Raw genomic sequence first — 16,190 nt, 5'->3', positions numbered from 1 at the left:
AACTGTATGTGTACAGTCTAGATCTGGATGAGTTTGGAAGTTTCCGAGAGCTTGTTTCCCTCCAGCTGTGGACACGTTCAGCTCTCCACCATGACACCATGGGCGATGCAGGTGCGTTCCCCAAGCTGAAGGTCTTCGAGACAGAAGCAACGGTTGGCTCGTTTCAAAAGGGAGATATGTCGGTCCTTGAATCTCTCAAATTCCACATCAGAGCACGGTCCAATGACGATGGCATTAGCTTTGACTTTGACTTTGCTAGCCTAGGGAACCTCCCTTTGCTTAAGAAAATCAAAGTCTTTGTATGGGCCCCTCCTGCGGACCACAAGAAGGCCAAGGAAACGGCAAAGCGTGCAATTGATATGCTTCGAGACCGTGTTAGTCATTATATCGAAACAAGGAATATAAATGTTTGGAATAACAGGTAACTAAGTGTATATTTATTTATTTGTTAGTGCTGATCTCCATGGGCATCTAGCCGTGTACTCACGGATCTCCTTTTTCAAGCTTTCCAGATTCCTAAACTAATTGAGCTAAGCTAGGCGTGTATCTCCACCTGCCGCAAGCAAGGTACGCACGCTCCCTATCTAACTATTTATATGCACCTTATATTTTCTTTTCTTTCTAAACTAGATTAAATAGCAGGAATTGCCGAACGTCTGTAAAAAAAATCAATTACCAATCTGCACGCACGATACATATTATCTTCATCATCATATTATACACTAGTAACCATTGATACTCCACGTATACATTTTCTGAGAGTTACTACTCCATATATGTAGGCTGGCGGCGGTGTTAATGAATCATCGCGGAGAAAGGATATATTGGGAGGCGTCCGTTTGTTTGCTCTACTTATTGTCTTTCGAAGCAAAGGAAAAAAACAAAACAAAAATCTACTTATTTTACTGTCTTTTCAAAAAAAAAAATTGGCTTTGGCCAACGATGGAGGGATCTTATCAGCATCATCCTTGCCACATCCTCCTCCAGAGTGCTCCTGAACGGACGGCCGGGCCCCCCTTTCATGCATAAGTGTGGATTGCGACAGGGCGACCCCCTCTCCCCCATGTTGTTCATCCTTGCCTTGGAACCACTCCATTTGCTCCTCTCTAAGGCTACTGAGGCTGGCATTCTCTCTCCGCTCACCATCCCGACGGCGAAGCTGAGATCTAGTTTCTATGGTGATGACGCTGCAATTTTTGTCAATCCGGTTCAGCAAGAGATCACAGCCATCCAGCAGATACTTCTGGCCTTTGGAAACATTGCTGGGCTCAAAATCAACGAGGCCAAATGCGTGGCCTATCCCATACAGTGTCAGCATATCAATAGGGAGGAGCTCCTTCGATGCTTTGGGGGCACACATGGTGTTTTTCCCTGCAAGTACTTGGGACTCCCGTTGTCCACCCGAAAGCTTCGAAGAGTTGATGTTCAGCCTTTTATTGATAAGGGCGTTGCAAGATTAAAAGGCTGGAAGGGCAGACTCATGAACCGCACCGCTAGTCTTCAACTTGTCAACTCCGTTCTCACTGCCACACTAACCTTCTTCCTCACTGCCTTTGCACCGGGCAAATGGGCAATAAAAAAGTTTGACAAACTTAGAAGAAACTTCCTTTGGAACGCGGACGAAGAGGCACATGGTGGTAAATGTTTAGTCAACTGGAAGCGAATTTGTGCACCCAAAGATGTGGGCGGCCTCGGGATCAAGGACTTGGAGGCCTATAGCCGAGCCCTCCGGTTAAGGTGGCAGTGGTTTGAATGGGAACCCACGGACAGACCATGGAAAGGTGCTAGCATTCCCTGTGACTCCTCTGACCGTCAGCTTTTCGCCTCCTGCACAAAGATTACCGTGAGAAACGGGAGCAAAACATCCTTCTGGATGGATAAATGGCTTGATGGCAATGCAACAAAAGATTGTTTCCCAGCTCTCTTTGCCCTTTCTCGCTCAAAATCAAGCTCGGTCAGGCATGCTCTACATCTATACTACTATTAAAAGAGCAAACATGAGTCCACCTAAAGTCACACACAAAACTGTACACGGGATAACCGAAGCCCTCCGATTAAATCAACTTAAATAGATCCGACTGACCATATTACGTCAATGATATGTCGCTTGAATGAACGTCTGAGATCCAATGTTCTGCCTAGCAGAGGTCTGCCAATAGTCGCGCTCTGCGTACCCAATCCCTGCGGCCCCGCCCGTAACTCCATGATTTTCGGATCCTCCCCACCTTTCTTTCTCTAGGCCCCAGGTCGAGAAGAACGGATCGGCAACAACTGCCGCCGCTCCTCCATTCCCCTCCTCCTGTGTGCTGCCCTCTCATCCATCCCGAGTCGACCCCGCCTCCGGTCGCGGCCCACTCTCCTACAAGCGGCGACGACATCCTCGCCGGTCAGCCACGCCCAGCGCCTTCCTCCTCCCTTCTCTCTCCCTCTCCTCACTAATCTCTCTCCCTGTCTCCGTTGGACCTTCCCTCATGACTGCCGGCCTTCCTCCTGACTAGATCAACGACAGCGACGACCGGATCTCCCACGCTGCCATGGCTAAGACACACCGCGCGTTCGCCCCACCTCCCAGCAAACGCCGCCGCCCCTTCCCTTTCGATCCACCTCGAGTCAACCTGTCGCCACCACGCACGCAAACCACGGCGGGGGACGCGAGAGGAGGAGTTGCGGCTTCCTCTAGGCACACACGTGCCGTTGCATTTGGCCTCTCCTGGAGCGTCGGTCGCCGTCGCCGCCTGCCGCTCGGCTTCTGCCCCACGGGCGCCACGTCCAGGAACTCCCCTCCGCCACTGCCGGGTGGGTCAAAATCACTGCTATCGCCGTGTCCCGGCCCATTCCGTTCATGCTCTGACGTGATCCTGATGCGCCTGCACAAATCCTTTTCTGTACAGAGTAATGGCCATCGGATTTGGATTTTGGGAGCTTTCAATCGTGGATGCTTGTTTCCGTATGGAGTAATGACATTTTTTAACTGACGGATTGATCCATGTAATTAGGTTTCTAGCTCAATCTTTCCATATAGTTGCATCGACTTATACTGAATTCTTTAGTGTCACTGTATATAATATAAGTATTCATGTACTGTTCGAATGTCCGGTCAATGTCTGGTCTATGTACAACCCTCTAAAATTCTTTTATATCTAGACATGTCTGAAACATCATTTGTCAAGACACACTGTTAGTTAATCAATTTAGTCTGAAACATCATTTGTCAGAACACAATGGCTTGCGGGTGTTAAGATGTTAAAACAAAATTATTTGCACATGCATGCTTGTTTGTAAGTTGTAACCATAGTACCATACTGAAACGGAGCAACAACATTATGCTTAGGACATGAAACATGGACAACCCATTTTTAGTGGCAATACTTTGCGTAATCAACCAACATAGGATCACTCTGCACCAAGCAGATGGTAGTTCCGGTCTTCTAGCTGAGGAGGATACACCAAGAGAATCAACCAAGCAGAATTAAGCACCATAATTTTCTATGTACACACTTTGCTGTAAAAGAGCAAAAATCTTTGGTGTTAATACTGACAAATAGAGCAGCCTATCATGAAAATGAGACATCTTTACTGTCAAGTTTATAGTCATCAAGTGGTCCTACATTTCCTGATTGTTTGTGTGTTCCCGCTTGATTTATGTACCACAATAGATAATCTGATTCTGATTTATCCGAGGATTTGTTCCAGTTCAACTCAGCATTTTACCAACATCAGATCTCTCTGTAGTCCTTTGATCACAGTTTTATTTGCTTTTATGCATCAGGTCTATCATTTAGCATTTCTCATTCATTGCCCCTTTCAACTTATAAGCATTGAATTCATGATTGCAGGATTGTCTCCTGGTGCAATAGTCGTTCAAGCACATGCAGTTTTTGGGAGTGAAGTCAAAGAATAGCTTGGTACTTCTGTGGTTGAGATTTCAACAGAGGGATGCTGGTGCAGTAACCATATCTATGGTAAGACATATGGAGTAAAATTAAGAGTTGCTTTTGTTCTACTGAAATTTTACCCGTCTAAAGAAACTTCGTATCATATACAAAGAGGAGAAACTGCATTCTTCAGTTCCAGACATTTAACAGTGATCTGAGAGGTTTTAGCGTGGACTACAAACTAATCTCAGCTATGTCTGAATGTAGTGCAAGGAATTCTGCTTCTTGCAGCTGTAGGACCATGAGATGTCGATGCTACACGATAGGACACACCAAGGTCCCAGCCAAGTCAGTGATGTTGCCCCGACTCCCTGTTTCTTCAGCTTGAGGAAGCCCTGTGGCAGCCTGACTCTCTTCTGCCTATTGTCGTCCTATCTGACCTGCTACTAGGCAACTACTACTACTCACGTTTGATAGGTGAACCTTCTGATTCTCCCTTCCTGTTCTTCCCTTCTTGTTATCCAATTGCTCTTGATAACTGAATGATTCAATCAAATTTCATCGCAAAGCAAACTGTACCAGGCTTTTCTTCTTTCTAATGCTGTGTTAGTTCACATTAAGTTGTGAAATCCAAGTCCACACATTTAAAATTCTTGTTGTTCTAATTACACAAGTATTTTCTCATATATTTTTTCATTAACTAATGTTCATACAGAAAACCATCTCAGTAACTTGATATAGTAGTTAGTTTTGACATTAGACGCAACAACTTTGACATTGATAATTTCCTCATGTTTTTAGTAGGGCGATAAAATTTTCTAGCATTTCATTATGAGCTGCAAGCTCTGAAAACATATGTATCCGCTCCTGAATTATGCTCTGTGTGGTTTCTGAATCATACATGCTGACGTGCATTGGCAATCATTATTCAACCAAATTCCTTTTCACTGAAATAAGAACCACATAATGCTTACGATTTAATCTGGTCATCTAAACAACTAAATGGGTTAATATTATGCTTAGTATCCTTTGGCATATCTTTTGGCTTCATGCTATTGTGTTTTAGGTTGTCTGCTAATACTTTTAAGTCTTTCTTACACTCAATTTCAGATGCTATCTTGCGTACGACTGAGCAGTCTCGGCTATACTTCAACCCAGACATCAACGAAGCAAATAGCTTGATATATGGTACATTCATGATTACCAATGCCTTGCTATTTTTTTACCTTGACTAACACAAAGGTTGCAAAATGTGTAGGTTCAGGGAGCTTCGACGCTTGCTCCGACCAAAGAAGTCTTTCAAGCTAGATTTTCTTTCCATATGATACCTAGAACTGGCATTGGCTGAGGTGTTTGTAACCAATTGTATCTTGAATAATTTTTGCTCTGTTTTTCCCTCCCCCCTTATACCATACTATATTAATGAAATTTTGACCATAGAATTGTTGTTCTACAGTTTGCGGTTAAAAAAAAGAGCCAGCAAGGAGATGGAGTTTGCGAAGCACACGTTCGACCATGACAACCCCAAGCATGTGTCCCCATACCTGATGACGAGGCGACCAGGTGAATACCACTCATGAGATGTGTGAGATCTAGTGAAGAGGATAAGTAGAAGCATAGAACACATATTTGTCATTAGGGAACGCGAGGATGTTGTTGCAACATCCGGGCACATTTACTTAAAAATAAATAGATTTCAAAAGACATGTGTTATATTTGAGAGACGTGCGTTGCACGTGCACGCTTACTAGTGATGACAGATGGATGAGAGGCCTTAACAGGATGGACGGAGCTGCTGAATTGGAGGAATTCCTATGCTTATGGACGAAGGTGCAGGCAGTTAAACAGGACATCCTCGACAACATGAATGAGGACTTGATTGAATGGACTCTCACCACAAACAATGTTTACTCAGCCAAATCGGCTTATGACATCCAGTTCAAGACAAGAATCCCAAGCCCGGCCCTGGCTAATGTTTGGAAGATCAAAGCTGAAGGCAAAGTAAAAATTTTCATGTGGACGCTCTTGCAGAATCGGCTATGGACTGCTGACCGGCTCCTTCGTAGAAACTGGGATCATCATGATAGCTGCTGCAACTGTGACCAGGTTATTGAATCAGCTATACACCTCATTCTCAGATGTCCCTACGCAAAAGAAGTCTGGCACTCCTTCAGCTCCACCAACCAGCTTGTCGCTAGATATGCTCGTGAGGCCAGCTCCATTGTGGGATGGTGGGAGAAAGTGTTCTCCCATCATCGGAAGAAGGTAGAAGCTTTCCAAATTTGCACCACTTCGGTTTACATTGCCTGGAATATTTGGAACGAGAGAAATCGTCGTCTCTTTCAACATGAGAGCCTGCCTGTTCAACGGCTTTGTAACATTATTTCTGATGAAATCTGCCTCCTTAAGGAGGCATGGGAGTAGTGCTTGTAGTCAGTTTTGGCTGAGCTGAGACCTTCTCAGCCTCTAGCCTTCCTTTTTTCCTTTTCCTCTTTGCTTTCTTTGGGTTTTTTACCCCTGTACAGTATTTCCCAATACCTATAATGAAAAGGCAGAGCACCTGCCATTCCGCTCAAAAAGAAATGGAAAATGAAACCGCACAAAGCCAAAAAAAAGTGCTTTTTTTGCTATGTTTTCTTTCTTTAGAAAACAATTTTCCAAAAAAATGCTTGTTTGTTTTACTGCCTTTTGTAGTAAAAGAAAATGAAAATCACACAAAAACATTGTTTCTCCGCCTTTCGTAGTAATGGAAAAAGAAATCACACACAAAAAAATTTGTTTTGAGGGTCGAGTAGTCTGTTGCTTTCTTCATTCAGAAAAAGAATTCTAAAACAGGGTCTTGGGGTTTTGTTACCATTTATTTGTTGTGTGTCGTTTGGGTTTGTATCTTTAGGTTTTGGTTTTTGGCTTAGTGGGGTTCGATGTGTATACGGGGGTGTGTGGGGAGTGGGGGTGTAACTCCGCCTATGCTAAGATGATGGTACGCTTCATGCTGCATAGCCGGTCTCAAGCCCGGAAAAAGGAGGAGGGGCCAAACTCTGTTTATTATGAAATTGTATGACCATCTTATCTTCTTATGCTTGATTCTACCCATTACCTGTAGGATTTGCAGAACCAGAGTATGCAGCTGGTTTTTGGCATTTCCTTTTTGCCTCTTAGAGTTCCATTTTATTTAGTGTTATTTTTCCTGAGGGTGCAACTATATCCTGGCTGCCGTCCATACCCATCTTGTACATGGTGTCCAGGAGATCTAACAAGCGAAAGAAGTATCAGGTGTGGCACGTTTTGTACCAAAATTTTGATGTAAAGGTGAGGAGTGAATACCTTCTGTCTGTAGCTTGATTCATGATTTCAGATCTGGATTGACAAACTGAAGCTCTGGCTGAAAGAGCAAACTTATGCAAAGAAATCACTGTTATTGATAGAAAACTACTATTGGGACAAGCTTATGCCAGATCAATTACCAGGTGCTGATCTTTTTATTTGGATTGCTGCACAAAGGGCAGACTCTCGCCATGAAGGATCTCTGTCAGAAGCAATGTTAAAGTCTGATACTGAAACAAAATAATCTGAAGGCTATGTGAGGTTAGATTCCGATTAGATGCTGGTTACCTTCTGCTACTTTATGGGCATATCTTTGGCTAACTTTGGCAAATGTACTTCATTAGTACTAGCGGAGATCAGGGTTTGACTATGAAACTCATAACACTTGCTTATTATAAGTTTCGACAGTTCGCATTCTCATTTTCCATTGCGTACATGCTTCCATGCCACCAGAACCCAAAAAAGTACTGTTGTCACCCTTATTTACCGGTTTCTTTCTTTTTTCGTATGTACATTATGTTGAAAGAAGTGTGATATAATCAACATTAAAATTGATACTATAGGGCTTTTCCTGTTAATTTGTGGTGCCTACTTTGGTACTTGACCACTATATATATTCATGTATTTACGAAGTATATTCTGCTTCCGTTTCAGGCCAAATTTTCTGCCTAGAATTACCGTTGCAAACATATAGGAGCCAGCAAGCAGAGAATCTTGTGCCAACAATATTTGGGAGATAATGAAAGCTTCTTTTGGGATTTGGTTTGCCAAGTCTACTCTCCAGGTACCTAGGATTTGATATCTGAACACCTTTTCTTTCCAGCAGGTTATGAATACAACTATTTATATTATGATTGTGTAGTATTTGCCATTTTGTGTCAAATATTTAACCGTTGGGAGATGGTCTAGTGGAAGTACGGAACAGAGGACTGGCTAATGTAGAAACTGTTGATGGATTGGAAGCATAGATAGCCCTTCACCAGAGTTGTAGTAACCAATGTGCAAAAGGTGGACAATCTCCCCCCTTTTAATTTTGATAACATTAAAAGCAGACGCATCAACAATGATGCGCATTGTTGTATAACTTACCATGAGGCAACAGATTGGGTAACACCACCTTGATGCAGAAATTCAATTCCCTTTTCGATGTGAAGGACAGTAGTTAAGACTGAATATTATCGCACTTGCCTGCAGAACAGTTGGAGTACACAGTATTAGCCTACTTGCCAAGAGGTTAGGGATCGGATAGTAAGCATGTACGTATCCAGTGTTTAAGTTTGATGCTTACCTTCCCTGGTGCATACACAAACATAAGACTGTACTTATCGCTAGTTGTGCATTGGCTGAAGGTTTCAGAATCTTTCTGCAGCTTATATCAGGTGCCATCAAAACCGTGCCTTTCAAATCCTGCCTTCCCAAACGAAATATCTGGATTGGAGAAAGAAAAATAACTTTCACTTTCGCTGAAAAAAATTAACATGTATACGAAAGTAGTGCAGATGTCACAGGAAAAAAATTAGCCGATGATAAGAAGTTTCAGTTTCACATAACTCAACAGCCTGCACACTGAAGTGTACTTTCATTAAAGAGATTCTGATTCACTGTGGACAGAACTGTGACTGCTTAAGCCTCGACGCGCCGACGCCGATGCGCGCGGGGCCTCCACATTCCTCCTCTCCGGCTGCCGCCGGTGCTCCTGTCCCCTTCCCTGCTTGTGGAGAGAGGAAATCAAGGTTGCTGAAGCCCCGCGCGAGAAGATCGGGGATGCGCGAGGGGAGAAGAATGGCGGAGGTTCGTCGCCGGCGGCGTGGAGATGTGGTGGAGGGCGACGGCATGGATCTCGGTCCCTTTTTCCCATTTAGTCTTTTTTTAAGACAACTTTTCCAATTTTTTTTTTTTAGGGGTGAAAACCAAGTTTATTCATGAAAGTTCACATGGTGTGGGATACATCTGAGGCTCTTTTCACTATTTTGACCCTTTTAGAAAACTTTCGCACAAAATGAACTCCACACAAAACTATTTCACGATCTGACCCTTTTGGCAACGTCACAAGCCGTGGCGTTTCTTCTCTATTTGGAAACGCCGAACTAGCTAGCGTTGCTTGCCTGGCCAGGACGCTACGTGGCAGGGCAGAAACGCCAAAGTATCTCGCGTTGCTGGAAACGCCAAGTGTGGCTGGCGTTGGTGCCCATGCAAGAAACGCCATGGGTGTTGGCGTTGCAAGTAGCTTGCTCATATTGCCATTTATTTATGAAGTGAAGAAACGCTAGCTAGTTTGGCGTTTCCAAATAGAGAAGAAACGCCACGGTTTGCGGCGTTATCAAAAGGGTTAGATTGTGAAATAGTTTTGTGTGAAGTTCATTTTGTGCGAAAGTTTCCTAAAAAGGTCAAAATAGTGAAAAAGGCCTACATCTGAGGTCATGGGGTACACCAAACCAAACGTGGCGTCCCGGTCCTCTCGAAAAAGAAAACTTGGCTAAACGGTGTGCTTCTACATTGACATCACAACTCTCGAAAACAAAAGTGCAAAAAAAGACGATGATCTAATGTTTATCTCACTAACAATTGCTCCATAAGTTCCCCTTGCTCTTCCCTTGATGTCCGAGACCACCTGTTGGCAATCGGAGGCCACCACAAAGCTATGGATTCCCAGATCTTCAGCTAGAGCCAGAGCTTCTCGACACGCCATCGCTTCTAGTGTTGGTGGATCTGTAATTCCTTGCACAACCAGTGCTGAGCTACCCATATAATTTTCTTGTTCATCTCTGCATATAGCCGCCGCCGAACCTCCTCTGGTGCCCAAAACTGCACCATCAACATGTATTTTGAAATACCCTAGAGGTGGCTTTCGTGGTTGTGAGTGTATTGTGGTAACGCCCCTCACAATAGTTTGCTGCATCTTTTCCTTAGCAATGCCGAGCTCAGCCATATACCTTGTGATGAAATCATGGGTCGCATAGGGGGCCTGAAAAATAGCTTCATGTATTGCCTTGCACCTCGCGTGCCATATAGACCACAATGTCACTGAAACCATCGCAAACTCGTCCCTTGATAACAGCTCCATTACCGTAAACAACCATTGCTTTGCTGTTGGCTCCGATATAGCTGTTATTTTTTGCGTGATCTCTTCATCGATGAGAGCCCACACGCTCCTAGAAGAGGTGCATTCAATTAGTGAATGGCGCCAAGAGTCCAGAACTCCACATAACCCGCACTGCGGCGAGTCAGTCATATGGCGATGAGCACGGACATCATTAGTCGGAAGCGAGTGCTTTGATAATCTCCACAGAAACATCCGCACCTTGCCCGGAACTTCTGTTTTCCACAGGGTTTTCCAAGCTCCTTCTTCGGCCCTAGAGCTGGAAGGACCATGTCTCTCCTCCAACCACGCTTCTCTCCTGTTTCTGGTAGCTACTAGCATCTTATATGCTGATTTAACAGTGAAAGAACCGTTTTTCTCATGAAACCATGCCCAAAAATTTGTGATGTTTCGAGTGCATATCGGCATTCCAAGAATAACTGCAGCATCCATGGGCATAAACGTTGCTTGGACAAGCTGTCTGTCCCAAGAAGCGGTAACAGTAGTTATAAGCTCTAACACCCGTGTTGGTGGGTTTGGCGAGATACACCCGTTGGGCCGCATCATCTCCTCTCTGGGTAACCAGTTCTCGGTCCATATGTTTGTGTCTACTCGGTTCCCAATTCTCTTAATCAGACCTTGCTTAAGGACATCCCTTCCTTCTATAATGGCCCGCCATACCTGCCTCGGATGGCCACCCAATTCAGCCCGGAGTATATCAGATGTTGGGTAGTATACGCTTTTCAGCACGCGGGCACTCAGCGACTCTGGGTCTTGCAGCAAGCGCCACGCCTGCCTAGCGAGCATGGACAAGTTGAAAAGTTTGAAATCTTTGAAACTGAGACCTCCCATACCCTTGGGTTGTGTCATCGTTTTCCACGAGACCCAGTGTGGTTTACGTTTTCCATCTTTTGCACCCCACCAAAACTTCCGTATGAGCATGTTCAAGTGTTCACATAGGCCTCTAGGTAGCTTGAAACAAGACATGGAGAACACTGGGACAGCCTGCGCAACAGCTTTGACAAGAACTTCCTTACCCGCCGAAGACATAGTTCGCTCAATCCACCCTTGAACCTTGCTCCAGAGCCGGTCCTTAAGATATTTGAAGGCCCCGTTCTTTGAGCTTCCTATATCTGACGGCATCCCCAAGTACTTCTCATTAAGTGTTTCATTAGGAACGTTAAGTGTAGCTTTGATCTCTTGTCTGACCGACTCAGGCACCCCTTTGCTAAAATAGATTGATAATTTGGAGTAGTTGATACGCTGCCCAGTCGCTTGACAGTAAGTATCCAGTACATGGTGCACCTCAATTGCAACATTTTTTTTCAATTTTTTTTTCATTTTTTCATTTTTTTTCATTTTCAAATTTCTGAATTATTTTAACCTCTAATCTCTAATCATCATCCCTCATCACTGCTCAATTTAACCTCTAATCTCTAATCACCCCTCATCATTTCAAATCATCTAACTTCCCGGACGGTCACCCATCCTCTCACTACTCCAGCCTGAGCACGCTTAACTTCCGGGTTCTATTCTCCCTCGTTTCCAAGTCTGCACTTGTTGTTTTCCTGACAATAGTAAGATGTCAATCCTATTAACCCTTAGGAATTTAGCTTGAGCATGAAGTCACACATTTCACTGTTTGAGTTTGAAACTATTGTTTTAAAAAACAATAATTATTTAGTAACACTAATATTTCTTGAATAAGTAGTTTGACCACAGCTTGACCAGATTTGACCAAAATTCAATAAAACTAAAATAATTATTTAGTAACACTAATATTCTTGAATAAGTAGTTTGACCAGATTTAACAAAAATTCAAAAAAAAACTGAAATTTGAGCATAACTTTTTTTCCTTTTAGAATTTGAGGATTCTAAAAATTTGCAAACAAGCCGTAGGCGGTCAAAATCGGATGCGGATTTTCGTGCTGAACATTTTGATATATTATACGTTTTTTCTGACATCGTATGCAAAAGTTATAGCCGTTTTACATTTCCCTACACTTTTTGCAAAAAAATGTCCAAATTTAAGTTTTTAAATTTTCCTAACTAGTACATGTAGTAACATAACTACATCTGGAAGGATTTTAATTTTTGAAGTTTTTATCATTTTCTTTTGCTTTTTACAAAACTGAAAAGGCGATCCGGGGGGGGGGGGGGGGGGGTAGAGTTTGAAAATGGGACCTTTAGTATCGGTTCGTGCCATGAACCGGTACTAATGCCTCAAACCCCATTAGTACCGGTTGGTGGCTCGAACCGGGACTAAAGGTCTAACCTTTAGTACCGGTTGGTGCCACGAACCGGTACTAATGGGCATCGCACCCTTTAGTCCCGGTTCGTGTCTCAAACCAGGACTAAAGGGCTCAGGTGAACCGGGACTAATGCCTTAGCCGCATGAACCGAGACTAATGCCTTAGCCGCATGAACCGGGACCAATGCTCACATTAGTCCCGGTTCGTGACTGAACCGGGACTAATGTGAATATTGCCCTGTGACCAAAGCCCTGTTTTCTACTAGTGAGAATACTGTTGAAAGTGGAAGAGTTTGTCTAAGATTTACTACGTTATATGTACTGGAGGGTGATGAAATCTGCAAATTTTGCTTGATGTCGCCAAGGTGTATACTGAAAACTTGAAGGGAAAGAAAACACTTCTGAATTTTTCAAAGCATACATTTTCGAATCTTCAACCTTCAGACAAGGGATTGAAATGACTAAATTATACAACAGCCATCAGTGCCTGCTTGTGGTCCTTTGGAGATGCAGGTAATTTTCCAAACAAAATTATTTTTTCATGAGGCTTATCTCAAAAGTGAGATCAGCCTCATGAAAAAATAATTTTGTTTAGGAGCCGTCATGAGGCTGATCTCGTCAGGAGCCGTCATCGAAGCTCGATGACGGCTCCTGACGAGAGACTCACTTTCCCTTCTCCCTCCTTGTCTTGGCCATCGGTGAAGAGGGTGCGGAGGCGAGACAGACAAGGCGCCCGCGCGGCGAAGGGCTTGAGAAAGACAACGGAATGGAATGCGCCAAAGCATGCATGGTAGGGTTTGAAACCATCAGTTTCCCTCTTTTTATAAATGACCCGAATCATCGTCCATCCAGGGCGGAACGAACGTTTTTCTTTCCTTTCGTTCCGGGAGGTTTTTCTTTTTACTTTTTTTAGAAGGCAAGAATTATGGTCAGGGAGGCAATATCTTCTGAAAATCCGCAGCAGACCCATGAATCCGCATCGAGCCAAGCGTCGGGCCTACAGACATCCGACATACCGGACAAACCAAGCTCGGAGTCAATCTGAGCTCTAGAAAGACAAGAAGATACGGGGGCCCGCTAGAGGTCTCGTGACTCTCACTGTGACTCCGCCATGCTAGGGGGCTAGTGACGTGGTCCTATACCGAGGGTGGCTAACGCCCTGGAGCCCGACCTCATCAACCAGCGGGGGGGGGGGGGGGGGGGGGCATGCCCACGACATGAAGGAAACCCTAGGAGGCAGGGCGACCTTCTTGACGCCCAAGACTAGAGGGTGGCAGCGCCTCAGATCGCATCTACCGTGTAATACCCTAGACCTCTCCTGCCAATATAAAGGGTGGTCCAGGGCACCCATTCATCGTCTATCTTCAAATAAGAGAACTCTTGATAGGAGTCTCAAACATCATTGTAACGCCTCGCACGAGGTATCCCTCCACTATGAATCATCAAACTAGCAGGACGTACAGTATTACTCTCAGGATATATTCTTGTATTACTCTTTTTTTAGCTTCTGTCTCATTTTAACTATTTATATATACATTACTTTCTTGCTTTTCTCTTTTTCTATAGTTTTTTTCTTGTTTTCTGATTTTTTTACCTTTTTTCTTTATTATCGGGAGGTAAAATACATATTTTTTCAGAAAGTTATATGAACAATTACTTAGATATGCAAACATTTTATAAAGTATAGTTTTTAAGTACATGAACATTACCCCGCAAAAAAAGTACATGAACATTATTTTTCTAAATTTCAAATAGTATGTTTTTTTATAAAAGTACTTGAACATTTTACCTGCTTCTTTCTTCTAAAATATAAAACTTTTTGATAATACATAGTTTTTTTAATACATGATGTTTCAAAATATATGATGAACATATTAATACAGTTGGATATCTTACAAGCTACAAGTAATTCTAAATACATGAAGCTCTTTTAAAATAACAAGATGAACATTTACACATTAAATTTCTAACTCACGTTGAACATTCAGTATTATAAGATGAATATTTATTTATTAAACATGCGCTTTTGTTAATAAACGATGAATATTTTGAGGAATACAAAATAATGAGTTTTTCATGCGTAATGAAAAAAAATCATGTATGAACAATTTGTAAATACAACATGAACATTTTTTAAATAAATGCTGCGCATTTTTTAATACACAGTCAACCATTTATATATACACGATGAGCATTTTATAATGCACCTTGAATACTTGATGTTAGTGTTACTAAATAATTAGTGTTAATAAATAATTATACTTGATGTTAGTGTTACTAAATAATTAGTGTTACTAAATACGGCCTGTTTGCAAATTTTTTGAATCCTCAAATTCTAAAAGGAAAAAAAGTTATGCTCAAACTTCAGTTTTTTTTGAATTTTTGTTAAATCTGTTCAAACTATGGTCAAACTACTTATTCAAGAATATTAGTGTTACTAAATAATTATTTCAGTTTTTTTGAATTTTGGTCAAACTGTGGTCAAACAATGGTCAAACTAATTATTCAAGAATATTAGTGTTACTAAATAATTATTTCAGTTTTTTTAAATTTTTGTCAAATCTGGTCAAACTGTGGTCAAATTATGGTCAAACAATGGTCAAACGAATTATTCAAGAAATATTAGTGTTACTAAATAATTATTTCAGTTTTTTTGAATTTTGGTCAAATCTGGTCAAACTATGGTCAAATTGTGGTCAAACAATGGTCAAACTAATTATTCAAGAATATTAGTGTTACTAAATAATTATTTTAGTTTTTTTGAATTTTGGTCTAATATGGTCAAACTATGGTCAAACTGTGGTCAAAGTATGGTCCAACTACTTATTCAAGAAATATTAGTGTTACTAAATAATTATTGTTTTTTAAAACAATAGTTTCAAACTCAAACAGTGAAATGTGTGACTCATGCTCAAGCTAAATTCCTGAGGGTTAATAGGATTGACATCTTATTATTGTCAGGAAAACAACAAGTGCAGACTTGGAAATGAGGGAGAATGGAAGCCGGAAGTTAAGCGTGCTCAGGCTTGAGTAGTGAGAGGATGGGTGACCGTCCGGGAAGTTAGATGATTTGGAATGATGAGGGGTGATTAGAGATTAGAGGTTAAATTGAGCAGTGATGAGGGGTGGTGATTAGAGATTAGAGGTTAAAATAATTCAGAAATTTGAAAATAAAAAAAGAAATTTAAAAAAAAATTGAAAGAAAATCATAAAATTTCCTTTAATCCCGGTTGGTGGAGCTCCAGGCTGCAGCCACGTGGACGGCCTTTAGTCCCGGTTCGTGTAAGAACCGGGACTAAAGGGGGAGGCTTTAGTAAAGACCCTTTAGTCCCGGTTCTAAAACCGGGACTAAAGGCCCTTATAAACCGGGACAAAAGGCAGATTGGGAAACCAAGCTATGGTTGTTCTTTCATCCCAAGTGTCCTAAATTGGAGTCCTTGTGGACAAAGTGAAGGAAGCCATGGAGAGCAGTGAAGTAAGCTCCCAAGGTATGAATGACTGAATTAATGAACCATTATATTGCACACGGTGGTGTTTGTTTCTTATGTTGAGTAGATAGATTTCAGAAGCATCATCTTGAACAAATAGCGAGTCAATTTTCTGTCTGAATCTTTATCCTTGCAACTGTCCTGCTAGGGAACACGTGACTTTGGGGCAGATC

The 16,190-nt window shown here is 42.3% G+C and overlaps 1 long non-coding RNA gene across 1 annotated transcript; it reads left to right on the top strand.

Annotated features, from left to right (window-relative positions):
• Positions 1–2,183: 2,183 nt before the first annotated feature.
• On the top strand, positions 2,184–5,595 carry LOC109768517 (uncharacterized). The gene is made up of 6 exons (XR_002234134.4): positions 2,184–2,988; positions 3,837–3,962; positions 4,143–4,352; positions 4,986–5,063; positions 5,134–5,224; positions 5,332–5,595. It is a non-coding gene; the product is annotated as an uncharacterized lncRNA (long non-coding RNA).
• The last annotated feature ends 10,595 nt before the right edge of the window (positions 5,596–16,190 follow it).

The sequence above is a fragment of the Aegilops tauschii genome, chromosome 7 (assembly GCF_002575655.3).
Source record: "Aegilops tauschii subsp. strangulata cultivar AL8/78 chromosome 7, Aet v6.0, whole genome shotgun sequence".
NCBI classification, from domain to species: domain Eukaryota; kingdom Viridiplantae; phylum Streptophyta; class Magnoliopsida; order Poales; family Poaceae; genus Aegilops; species Aegilops tauschii.
Note: the sequence above shows the minus strand (reverse complement) of the source record. Positions and strands in the feature narration are given on the sequence as shown.